Here is a 13,449-nt window from a genome sequence, read left to right on the forward strand (position 1 = left end):
GTACTGTGTCCGCAGTCTCCGGTCATCCCCTGTACTATGTCCGCAGTCTCTGGTCATCTCCTGTACTATGTCCGCAGTCTCTGGTCATCTCCTGTACTGTGTCTGCAGTCTCTGGTCATCTCCTGTACTGTGTCCGCAGTCTCTGGTCATCTCCTGTACTGTGTCCGCAGTCTCTGGTCATCTCCTGTACTATGTCCGCAGTCTCTGGTCATCTCCTGTACCATGTCCGCAGTCTCTGGTCATCTCCTGTACCATGTCCGCAGTCTCTGGTCATCTCCTGTGCTATGTCCGCAGTCTCTGGTCATCTCCTGTACCATGTCCGCAGTCTCTGGTCATCTCCTGTACAATGTCCGCAATCTCTGGTCATCTCCTGTAGTATGTCTGCAGTCTCTGGTCATCTCCTGTAGTATGTCTGCAGTCTCTGGTCATCTCCTGTAGTATGTCTGCAGTCTCTGGTCATCTCCTGTAGTATGTCTGCAGTCTCTGGTCATCTCCTGTAGTATGTCTGCAGTCTCTGGTCATCTCCTGTACTATGTCTGCAGTCCATTGGTTCAGAATATTTTTGTTGTTGTTTTCCTCCTCTAAAATCTAGGTGTGTCTTATGGAGCGAAAAAAACACACCATGACAAAAATCCATCATTGCAAAAGTAGAGAGTAAAAACCTTATAATGTCTGATAGGGAATAATGAATAACACCTTAACTTGTTTTGTTGCATTGTGGGTTTCAGAGTAAGAATCCCCCTCTCCTGGGAATCGACCACAATTTCAGGGTGAAAACCCCTTCAGAGTTCAGAAAACTAATGAATGCTGTTGAAATTGTTGAGAAAAACCATGGTAGGAGAAAGATAAATGTAAGTTTTCCTACATCTGTATGTAAGGTAATTGTTAAATCGGTTGTGGCGTATGTATGTAGGTATGTAGGTATGTAGGTATGTAGGTATGTATGTATGTATGTATGTATGTAGGCTGCCATTGCTAACCTCACCTGATATTGCTCGCTGCCTCACTGTCATGCCAGTCCAGTAGCTGCAGAACTTCAGGTCACTGACCTAGAACAAGCAGACTGATAAAAAAAAACTTTGACTTCTTTTGCAGGCAAATGCATCCAGGCAGTTAACCACTTCCCATCCGGCCCATGTACATAAACGGCCGGACGGGTTGACGTGTCATAAACTGCCTATGCGCACTCCATGGGAGCGGGCGGCACCACGATCCGGTGCCTGCTGTGTCCTCCGGACTCAGCAGAACACCAATCGCTGTACGGGACCTCTGAGGTCCCGATTCATGTGATCACTGATTGGTCAGAGAGAAGGAGAAATTATCTTCATCACCCCCACAAGTAGCACAGTGTCAATATGGAGACAGTGTACTGCTAGGGTGACAGTATGTTAAAAAAAACAAACAAACAATATAATAAATTAAAAATGTAAACAAAGTTTTTTTAAAATTATAATTTTTGGCTTTAAACTAATTTGGGTTTTTTTTTTTTTTTTTACTAAAAAGGTAGCTGAATACATTTTGGCCAATATTTATGAAGAAAGATTATTTATTTGCAAACTTTTATAAGAAAAACACTTTTTTTTTTCAAAATTTTTTGACTTTTTCATTTATATAACAAAAAAATAAAAATCCCAGTGGTGAATAAATACCACTAAAATAAAGTTTTATCTGTCTCAAAAAATATAAAATTCATATGGGTACAGTGTTGCATGACCGCGCAACTGTCATTCAAAGTGTGATAGCGCTGAAAGCTGAAAATTGGCCTGGACAGGAAGGGGGTGAAAGTGTCCGGACCTGAAATGGCTAAAGGATAACTGAGCTTTTAGCAGCGCTATCCTGTAAAGTGCATATCAGGGGAAGAAAAATCCTATTCAGTGTGTATCTGCAATACATGAACATTTATTTATTACAGGTACTTATATAGCGCCGTCAATTTACGCAGCGCTTTAAATATATATTGTACATTCATATCAGTCCCTAACCCTCAAGGGGCGTACAATCTAGGGTTCCTAACCCTCAAGGGGTGTACAATCTAAGGTCCCTAACCCTCAAGGGGCGTACAATCTAAGGTCCCTAACCCTCAAGGGGTGTACAATCTAAGGTCCCTAACCCTCAAGGGGCGTACAATCTAAGGTCCCTAACCCTCAAGGGGCGTACAATCTAAGGTCCCTAACCCTCAAGGGGCGTACAATATAGGGTTCTCTGTATTTAAAAATACTGCAAGTACATAAAAAGTACCAGATAAACCGCCATACATTTAGTGAGCTCCTAACTTCTGTTGTCAGCCATGCCCAGTTCTCTTTTACTGGACTAAAGAACACTGTCCCTTATGTTATGGAGAAAAGGAGAGGGGGAGGTGTTCAGTTCAGAACTCATTCATTTCATTTTTGATTTATTGTCAGGTTTCCAACACCTTTTTTTTAACCACTTCCAGACTGGACACTTTTACCCCCTTCCTGACCAGGGCAATTTTCAGCTTTCAGCGCTATCACACTTTGACAATTGTGCGGTCATGCAACGCTGTACCCAAATTAATTTTTTACCATTTTTTTGAGACAGATAAAGCTTTATTTTGGTGGTATTTATTCACCGCTGAGATTTTTATTTTTTTTGCTATGTAAATGAAAATGTCCAAAAATTTTGAAAAAAAGTGTTTTTTTTTTAAATTTTGCAAATGAATAATATTTCATCATAAATCTTGGCCAAAATTTATTCCGTTATCTTTTTATTTTAAAAAATCCAAATTAGTTTATAACCAAAAATTATAATTTTTAAACAGTTTCTTTACATTTTTATTTTATTTTTTTATATTATTATTTTTTAATTTTATTTTATTTTTTTACATACCATGGTGACACTGTACTACTTGTGGGGGGTGATGAAGATTTTTTTTTTTTTCACACTGATTGCTTTTACACCCATATAGGATGCAAAAGCAATCATTTCTCTTTCTCTCTGTCTGCATTCTTGCAGTCATTGAGAAATACTGTGAGAGCTGTGATTGGTCACATGGTACAAGGCTGTTGGGAATAGCCTTGTACCATGTGACCTCTGTGATCATTCACAGATTTCACACGTAGTAAGCAATGATGTCACAAGCAGGGGCGGACTGACCATTTGGAAACTCGGGCACTGCCCGAGGGCCCGGGGTCAGTAGGGGGCCCCATGAGATGCCCCTGGTACCTTTTTCATAGGCTTTTTTGAGTTTTGGCAAGGACACAGGAGCCCCATGATCTTCTATTGAGGGCCCGGAGTCAGTAGGGGGCCCCATAAGATGCCCCTTGTACCTTTTTCATAGGCTTTTTGAGTTTGGGCAAGGACACAGGGGCCCCATGATCCCCTATTGCCCGGGGGGCCCCATGAGTTGTCAGTCCGCCCCTGGTCACAAGTGACATCTTGCTTACTACTTTGCATGTGATCACTGATTGGCCAATCAGTGATCACATGATCGGGACCTCGTACAGAGGTCCCGTCCGACGATCAGTGAGGACACAGTGGGCACCGGATCGCGCACAAGCAGGGTGCGCGCACAAGCAGGGTGCGGGGAGGCCATTTATAAATGGCCACCCGATCCTGCACTGCCACCGTCCGGCCGTTTATATACAAAAACCAATGGCATGGCATGATTCAGTGTCGGGAGATGAAGGTATGTCCAGTCCATTCATTGTACTGCACAATGTATAGGTCTCAGGTCACTTGGTGAATTAGTACTGATCTATGGGCCGCAGATGGGTGAAACTGAGGCTTTGGCCCAAATTTGACAATGTTTGAATTGAGTGGGACAGAGCGGTGGGCACTAAAGACTGATGTATTATTGTTTGTCAGAGAAATAATCCACCCACCAATGTCTTCTATATCTCATGAATGGCTGTACGGTTCCTGTGGTTTAGTTCCCAGCTTTGCCACTATGAGTGGGTCCCACTCTCTCTGCTGGACTTTTAATTGATGTTATAGCTCCAAGAGTACAACAGAGAAAGTATGACCACCAAATATGTATCGTATGTTTTATGTGGAACACATATTTTGCTGGAAACCAACCAAAGATGCCGTAAGCAGGTCTTCTTCCAAGCCCATGCAGCAAAATTAAAGGGTTCAAGATATGAACAGGATCTTAGAGGCTAAGTTCATCTTTTGCACCAGATTACATGTTACACCTGAATTTAGGGTGTAACCAGGGGTGGACTGACATTTCCCTCCTCACTGGCCTGCCTCGCCACTGGCTATCCCCGCTTCAGTCGATCCTGAATACGGCTGCCAGACTCATTCACCTTTCCAACCACTCCGTTTCCTCCACCCCCCTCTGCCAATCCCTCCACTGGCTTCCGATTGCGCAACGGATCAAATTCAAAATCCTAACACTGACGTACAAAGCCGTCCACCATACTGCCCCGAACTACATCACTGACCTAATATCCAAGTACTGCCCAGCACACACACTCCGCTCCTCACAAGACCTCCTTCTCTCTAGTTCCCTGGTCTCCTCCTCCCATGCCCGCCTCCAGGACTTCTCCAGGGTGTCACCCATCCTCTGGAACTCCCTGCCCCAACCCATCAGATTATCACCTATTCTCCTCTCCTTTAGGTGCACCCTGAAACCCATCTCTTCAGGGAAGCCTACCCCACCCCCTGCTAACTTGACCGACCTCCTCCACTCTTCCTACCACTCCATCCCCCACAGCCATTTCCTCCTGTGCCACCATCCCTTCCCTCCTAGATTGTAAGCTTGAAAGAGCAGGGCCCTCGATCCCCTCATGTTTTGCATTGTATTGTATTGTTCTGTCACATGTTCTGTACCCCTTTGTAATGTACAGCGCTGAGCGAACTATTGGCACTTTATTAAATACTGTACAATAATAACTCATGGGGCCCCCGGGCAATAGGGGATCATGGGGCCCCTGTGTCCTTGCCCAAACTCAAAAAAGCCTATGAAAAAGGTACCAGGGGCATCTCATGGGGCCCCCTACTGACCCCGGGCCCTCGGGCAGTGCCCGAGTTTCCAAATGGTCAGTCCGCCCCTGGGTGTAATATGGTACAAATACCCCCACCCTCTCATTTTTTTAAAAGGTGAATGTAGCCTTTAGGATGCATTCACACCAGTCGCTGCGTTACATCCTTACAGTGTGTTCCATCTGCTGGTGTGTGGTGTGATCAGTTCAGCGCCGATATGCCAATCCCGGCACATCACACTGTTCTCTTTATTAATGAACTACTGAAATTTAATACAGTGACATCTCACTAAGTTTTGCCAGTGTGCAGTGCCTGAGCTGGAAAAATGTACAGCCGGCCACACCAGAGACAAGACATTTTGCTTTGGCGTATGGTGGGGTTTGGGGGGGAATAGCCACCCTTCGTAGTTCCACTGCACCTGGTGTGAATGGACCCTAACGAACTATGGTCACACTCTAAAATCACCTATATATGATGTCGCATGCACATATCGGTAAGACTGATCTTTGGTTTTTATAGATGGCCTCTGGAGAATTTTATAAATACATCTTGAGCCTGCCAGTAGAACCTTTAGATAGGCACTTCCCGTGATAGGATGACAACACTTTCCTTCCACAGTGAATTCACTGCTGTGTTGTCAGTCTTGCTGCTGGTGCTGAAGCTGCTTGGCATTGTAATAGCCCTATCAGTGGATAGCCACACCCAGGGGAGGACTGACAACTCATGGGGCCCCTGGGCAATGGGGGATCATGGGGCCCCTGTGTCCTTGCCAAACTCAAAAAAGTCTATGAAATAGGTACCAGGGGCATCTCATGGGGCCCCTTACTCACCCTGGGCCCTCGGGCAGTGCCCGAGTTTCTAAATGGTCAGTCTGCCCCTGGCCACACCCCTCCACCCACAGTCCTTTAGTTTGACAGCACATTGCTCTAACTGTTGAATCTGAAGAAATTATTTAAAAGCCCTCCTCACTCCCACCCACCCCCTCCATTACTGTCTAGCAGGGTGCAGGAAAAATCCAGAATCCCAGATACATTTGATGTTTAAAAAAACAGGTGGATTAAACTTCTTTTAAAATATTTAACCACTTGCCTTGCAGAGATTTACCCCCCTTCCTGACCAGGCTATTTTTTGCGATACGGCGCTGCATTACTTTAACTGACAATTGCGCGGTCATGCAACGCTGCACCCAAATGAGAATTATGTCCTTTTTCCCACAAATAGAGCTTTCTTTCAGTGGTATTTGATCGCCTCTGCATTTATGTTTTGCGCTATAAACAAAAAAAGAGCAACAATTTTGAAAAAAATATATATATTTTGGACTTTTTGCTATAAAACATATCTAGTAAAAAAAATTTCAAAATCAAATTTCTTCATAAATTTAGGCCAAAATGTATTCTGCTATACATCTTTGCTGAAAAAAAAAATCCCAATATGTGTAAATTAATTGGTTTGCGTGAAAGTTATAGCGTCTGCAAATGGTGGTATATGTACTGGAATTTGTTGTTTTTTGGGGGTTTTTTTTAATACTAGGATAGGCGGCGATCAGCGACTTATTGCGGGACTGCGGCAGGCATTCTGACACTGGGGGGGGAACTGACTAACTGCCACTGACATCCCAATGACACTAATACAGTGATCAATGCTAATAAAAAGCACTGACACTGTACTAATGACACTGGGCAGGAAGGGGTTAACATCTGGGGTGATCAAAGGGTTAACTGTGTGCTGTGTTTTACTGTATGTGCTGTGTATGTTTTACTTGGGAAACATGTAACTGTGTATTTCTCTGCTGTGCAGAGAAGTACACAACAGCATGTTACTGCTAGCAGGAGAGAGACCTGTGTTGTTTGCACAAAGGTCTCTCCCCTGTCATTGTTCTTCGGCAATCGCCGGGTGCCGATGGGGAATCTCCGGCCGGGACCTGGTGATCGACATCTGTAGCCACCAATGGCGACGCGTGTAGGGCGATGCATGCCCCCTCCTCGGAAGTTGAAAGTCGCGTATATATACGTGATTTTGCGTGCCCTGTCTCTCTGTAGCAGTAGTTCTGCTATAGGGCGGTTGAGAAGCGGTTATCATGCCAGCTTGCAATTAAAATGCCGTTTATCACTTTAAAAAGAAAAAAAAACTAAAGGCTTTAGATAGAGCTTAAGTAGGCAGAAAAAAAGGAGGAGATAAGGAGATCTTGCTCCATATAAGAAGCCAATGGGTGATTCATCTTGATAGGTTCCAAAAGAAATAGAAATACAATGTTTGGCTGGTCTCAGCCTTTATAGCGGGGGTCAGCAGCCTGTCGATTGTGATCTTCTTGTCGCTTGCGGGCATGTGACCGGTAAATTGCAGCCAACCTTGTCGTGCCCTCAGCTAATATTTGGATGGACAGATGACTGGAAAGGAACCAGTTTCCGTGCAGAGGTCCTTCTGGGACTTGCCCTCCTCTACTCCTGCCCACAAGCCAGGGCTGCAGTTTCAGGAGCCGGGTGCCACCCTCTCCATAGTTTGCAGTGCGCATGTGGCAAACATTGTCCTCCAGCACCCAGCCAGTGCTTTTTCAGGAGCCAAGCACCCCTCCCTTATGTGTAGCTGTTTCAAGGTGATAATTTGTAGCCTGAACTATGAAAGAACACATTCTAGTTGACACCTTCCCCCATCTATACACAGTAGCTGCCCCCTCCTGGGTTATTCCTGAACTAGAGGCATGGATCACATGTCTCTGTTGTAGACTGAACATTGCGAGGCTGTTCATACATACAATGCTGCCCTGCTACTTACTTCTGACCCTTGCAATGTGCGTTACATATGACTGATCTCTGCATTACTTCTGACCCCTACTAACCACAGCTTACAAAGCCATCCACAACACTGCCCCTAGCTACATCACCATCCTCATCCACAGATACCGCCCAAATTTCCCACTCTGCTCCTCCATGATATCTTCCTCTCTAGCTCCCTCATCACCTCCTCCCACGCTCACCTCCAGGACTTCTCCAGAGCCTCTCTCATCCTCTGGAACTCCCTACCACAGCATGTCCAGTCAGCCCCCACCCTGTCTGCCTTTAGGCGATCTTTGAAAACTCACTTCTTCAGGGAAGCCTACCCCACCTCCACCTAAGAACTGTACTTGAATCACCTCCACCAGATAATCTCCCGCAGCTATCACCTTTTGTATCACCTCCCCCTTCCTTTAGATTGTAAGCTCCACGAGCCGGGCCCTCCTATTCCTTCTGTACTGAAATGTATTGTAATTGTACTGTCTCCCTTATATTGTAAAGCGCTGAGCAAACTGTTGGCGCTATATAAATCCTGTATAATAATAATAATAATGTGTGTTACATATGACTGATCTCTGCATTACTTACTCCTGACCCCTGCACTCTGTATTTCTTTATTGCTGACCCCTGAACTCTGCGTTGTATAATAATGACCCCTTAACTCTTCAAATCTTCCATACTATTGAAAGTCACCTTGCCCGATTTATTTCTTTTAACCCAAAAAAAAAAAAAAGCAAAAAAAAGCACACTGTACTATGGTGATCCTTGATCTCTTCCGTTATTCAGGTAGATCTTGTACTATTCAGGTATATACCTTTTTCATCTTTATTTTAAAATGGAAAACGGGGTATATTAGATACAGCTCCTCACTTTGCCAATCACAGTGGGATAAATATATATATTATATTATATATATATATATATGGTCGTCCTGTAAAAATGACTGCAAGAGCACAGCGCAGAATGCTGCATGAGGTAAAGAAGAATCCCAGAGTGTCAGCTAAAGACCTACAGAAATCTCTGGCACATGCTAACATTTTTGTTGACACATCTACAATAAGAAAAACATTAAACAAGAATGGAGGACATGGGAGGACACCACGGAGGAAGCCATTGCTGTCCAAAAAGAATATTGCAGCACGTTTGAAGTGTGCAAAAGAGCACCTGGATGTTCCACAGCACTACTGGCAAAATATACTGTGGACAGATGAAACCAAGATTGAGTTGTTTGGGAAGAACACACAACACTATGTGTGGAGAAAAAAGGCACAGCACACTAACATCAAAACCTCATCCCCACTGTAAAACATGGCGGAGGGAGCATCATGGTTTGGGGCTGCTTTGCTGCCTCAGGGCCTGGACGGATTGTTGTTATTGATGGGAAAATGAATTCCAGAGTTTATCAAGACATTTTGCAGGAAAACGTACGACCATCTGTCCGCCAACTGAAGCTCCGCAGAGGATGGGTGATGCAACAGGACAATGACCCAAAGCATACAAGTAATTCAACAAAACAATGGCTGCAACAGCACAGAATACGCCTTCTGGAGTGGCCCAGTCAGAGTCCTGACCTCAACCCGATTGAAATGCTGTGGCATGACCTTAAGAGAGCGATTCACACCAGACATCCCAAGAATATTGCTACGCTGAAACAGTTTTGTGAAGAGGAGTGGTCCAAAATGACTCCAGATCGTTGTGCAGGTCTGATCTGCAACTACAGGAAACGTTTGGTTGAGGTTATTGCTGCCAAAGGAGCGTCAACCAGTTATTAAGTCCAAAGGTTCACATACTTTTTTTCTCCCTGCACTGTGAATGTTTACATGTTATGTGCAATTAAACCATGGCAACATCTAATGTTTGTGTAGTATTATGTTCAGCAGACTGTGTTCTTCTATTGTTGTGACTTAGATGACGTTCAGAGCACATTTTATGCCCAATTCATGCAAAACTCCACGTAATCCCAAGGGGTTCACATACTTTTTCTTGCAACTGTATATACTGTATCAGGCTGCATTCACACCTGAGCAACATGGAAATGCAGGAAAAATGCAGTCACAGTACAAGCAAAATCCCGGCCTGGGGAGAGGTGCCGGAGCTGTGATGGGTAAGTGATTACCAATGGGGGTTAACTTTCACTGCCAGTGACCACCAATGTCAGGGGTGAGTTAATAGCACTGACATCAGTGTATTTTGCGCAGCACTTTACAATATAAATGAAGACAATACAAGAGGGTTAGGCAGGCCCTTCTCCTGGGAGCTTACATTGTAATAGGGAGGGGCAAGTGGAACAAAAGGTAATAATTGTGAGGGATCAACTGATGGGAGAAATAAAAGATTCATTTGTTAGCTGAAGGCAGCATAGGCTTCCCTGAATTGATGAGTTTTCAGGGACCACCTAAAAGTGCACATAGTAGGAGATAGTCAAGGAGATTGGAGTAGGGAGTTCCAGAGGATGGGAGATGCAATACGGCACCATATTACTTTAACTGACAATTGCTTGACCAACACTTTACATAAATTAAATTCATGTCATTTTTTTCTGCACAAATAGAGTTTTCTTTTGGTGGTATGTGATCACCTCTGTGTTTTTTATTTATAACCAAAAAAAGACCGACAAGTTTAAAGAAAATTATATTTTTGACTTTTTGGTATAAAACATATCCAATTAAAAAAAAATGATAATAGTTTCTTCATAAATTTAGTCCAAAATGTATTCTGCTACATGTTTTTGGTACTAAAAATATCCAAATAAGTCTATATTAATTGGTTTAAGTGAAAGATATAGCGTCTACAAATGGTATACTGTTTATTTTTTTATACTAGTATTGAGGGTGATCAGTGACTTATAGCAGAACTGTAGCGGGCATTCTGACACAAACTAACTGCCACTGACATCTCCAGTGACACTAATACAGTGATCAGTACTAATTTATTTATTTCAGGTACTTATATAGCGCCATCAATTTACGCAGCACTTTACATATATATTGTACATTCATATCAGTCCCTAACCCTCAAGGGGTGTACAATCTAAGGTCCCTAACTCACATTCATATACAAGGGCCAATTTCTACAGGATCCAATTAACCTACCAGCATGTTTTTGGAGTGTGGGAGTCTGGAGTACCCAGAGGAAACCCATGCAGGCACAGGGAGAACATTTAAACTCCAGGCAGGAGGTGCCGTGGCTGGGACTCGAACCAATGACCCTAGTACTGCCAGGCAGAAGTGTTAACCATTTATCCACTGTGCTAATAAAAAGCACTGACACTGTACTAATGACACTTGGCAGGAAGGGGTTAACTGTGTGCTGTTTTTGCTGTGTTTTACTAGGGAATGTGCTGCATTCTATCTCTCTGCTTTGCAACATGTTCCTGCTGATAGGAGAGAGATCTGTGTTGTTTAGACTCAGATCTCTCCCCTGTCAGCTTCTCTGCTGATCAGAGTCCCGACCATGAATAACTGGCCCGGGACCTGGTGATTGACATCTTCGGGAGCCAATGACACTGCGGGTAGGACGGTATGTGCACTCCCTGCCGAGAAGTGCAAATCATGTATATTTATGTGCTTTTGCACAGTGCAGCCGTCTAAGCAGTACATCTACTATGAGTCGGTCTTAAAATGTGGGTTGTGGTTGTACAAAGCCCACTGCAAAACAAAAAAAAAATGGTGTAGGAGCTACTTTGGCACGTTTGCCACACATAGGGCAGCTCATTCAAGTAAATAGGCTGTCCTGTGCTGTCACGCAAAAAAAGGCCCAGAACAAGCGTTACTCAGGTGTGAATGAGGCCTAAAGTTGGTTCACAGAGTTTATAGTTTATGAGGATTTTATACTTTTTTAGGTATACATATCAGGCTGCATTCACACATGAGCGACATGGAAACTCACGACAAACACACCCATAGTACAAGCAAAATTCTGGCCTTAGGAGAGAGCGGTGCAGGAGCTGTGATGGGTAAGTGTTCTTCAATGGGGGTTAACTTTCACTGCCAGTGAGCAGCAATGTGATGGGGAGTTAATAGTGCTGACAACAGTAGTGGGGGATACTTTTGCACTCAGTGACACCAATGTTGGAGGCTATTATTGCATTCACTGCCAGCAACATTGGGCGCTACTATTGTGTCCATTAACACTTCTCTTGTCCTGTACACCTTGTGTCATTCTCAGTGTCTGTCCCACTGTGTTCCGGCAGACACCGCACTGATAGATGATGTGTCAGGTGCTACAGCTGCACCCAGGGCCACCGATAGGGGGCTTACCACTGATCCCCCACAGGGGGGCCTGGGCAGCAGGGAAGTGATATATGGGCAAGACAGGAAAGATGATCGGCACAGCAATTACAGGAACGATGCCCTGTGTGTCTCTCCCTCCAGCAACTGAAAGCCTGTTTCTTCTGCTCTCCCTCCCGCTGGCTTTCAGCTGCTGGACGGAGAGACACACAGTGCGTCGTTCCTGTAATTGCCATGCCGATCATGATGACAGCAGGCAGACCCAGCTCGAGCAGCGCTCCCACCCCTGTGTGCGCAAAATCGATCTCCAACCTGTAATGTCCGGAGAACGACACACAGCAGTAAGATTCAGGGCTGGATGATGATATTCAAGTGCCCCGAACACCAAAGGGAGGGAGGGATCTTTGCATTGCAATCACCTGTTAAGTAGGGTTTGCCACCTGCCCGGGATTCACCCAGACAGCCTGGGTTTTGGATTATGAGTCCAGTTTTCAGCCCACCTGAAAACTGGACACATTGAGGTTTATTTACTAAAGCTGGAGAGTCCAAAATCAGACTCCCTTCTGCATAGAAACCAATCAGCTTCTAACCTCAGCTTGTTCAATGAAGCTTTGGCAATGAAACCTGGAAGCTGATTGGTTTCTATGCAGAAGGGAGTCTGATTTTGGACTCTCCAGCTTTAGTAAATAAACCCCATTGAGACCACACCTAAGGTTGCTGGAGAGGATTAGGTGTTCTCCTCCCTCCAGCCTGCAGGAGGCTCTAGGGAGCCAACACTGGACTGATCATTCCCCTCAGTCTCAGTGCTGGACTGCAGAGGAGTGAAGACAGTCTGTCCTCCTTCCTCTCCTCCCTTGTCATGTGGCTTATCACATGACTGTAAAGAGGAAGGAGCAGCTGCCTTCATTGCAGAGAGTGATCTGTGAGTACTGGGGGAAAGGGGGAGGGGACAACTCGGATGTATGGAGGGACTCTGATAGGGACACCTGATGTAACAAGGCATTATGATAAAGACACCAGATGTAAGAAGGCACTGTAATGGAGACACTTGATGTAAGGTGCGACTCTGATGGAGACATCAGATGTAAGGAGGCACTCTGATGGGGACACTTTATGTAAGGAGGAAATTGCTAAGGAGAGACTCTAATGGGAACACCTGATGTAAGGTGGCACCTACGGGTGATACCAGATGTAAAGGGGAACTCTGATGGGGACACTTGATGTAAGGAGAGACTCTGATGGGGACTCCAGATGTAAGTGACTCTGATGGGTTCACCTGATGTAAGTAGGCACTTTGATGGAGACACCAGATGTAAAGAGGCACTTAGTGGGGATACAGCTAAGGAGAGACTCTGATGGGGACATCTGTTGTAAGGAGGGATTCTGGTGGAGACACCTTATGTAAGGTGGGACTCTTATGGGGTCACCTGAAGTAAGGAGGTACTTACTGGAAATTCCAGTTGTAAGGAGGCACTCTGATGGAAACACCAGATGCAAGAATA

General features: G+C 44.7%; 1 long non-coding RNA gene across 4 annotated transcripts in view; it reads left to right on the top strand.

Moving 5' to 3' along the window:
• The first annotated feature begins 240 nt into the window (after window positions 1-240).
• Window positions 241-13,449, top strand: part of LOC149460983 (uncharacterized) — a 43,624-nt gene continuing 30,415 nt past the window's right edge. Inside the window, exons 1-2 of one of the 4 annotated variants that reach the window (XR_016312970.1) lie at window positions 241-851; window positions 11,560-11,673. This is a non-coding gene — a long non-coding RNA (uncharacterized LOC149460983). Of the gene's footprint in view, window positions 852-11,559; window positions 11,674-12,770; window positions 12,870-13,449 lie in introns of those variants that run through there. The other 3 variants (XR_016312969.1, XR_016312967.1, XR_016312968.1) reach the window with 3 other exon arrangements.

This window comes from Staurois parvus, unplaced genomic scaffold, assembly GCF_062004578.1.
Source record: "Staurois parvus isolate SC_StPar_1 unplaced genomic scaffold, SC_StPar_1.0 ptg000213l, whole genome shotgun sequence".
NCBI classification, from domain to species: domain Eukaryota; kingdom Metazoa; phylum Chordata; class Amphibia; order Anura; family Ranidae; genus Staurois; species Staurois parvus.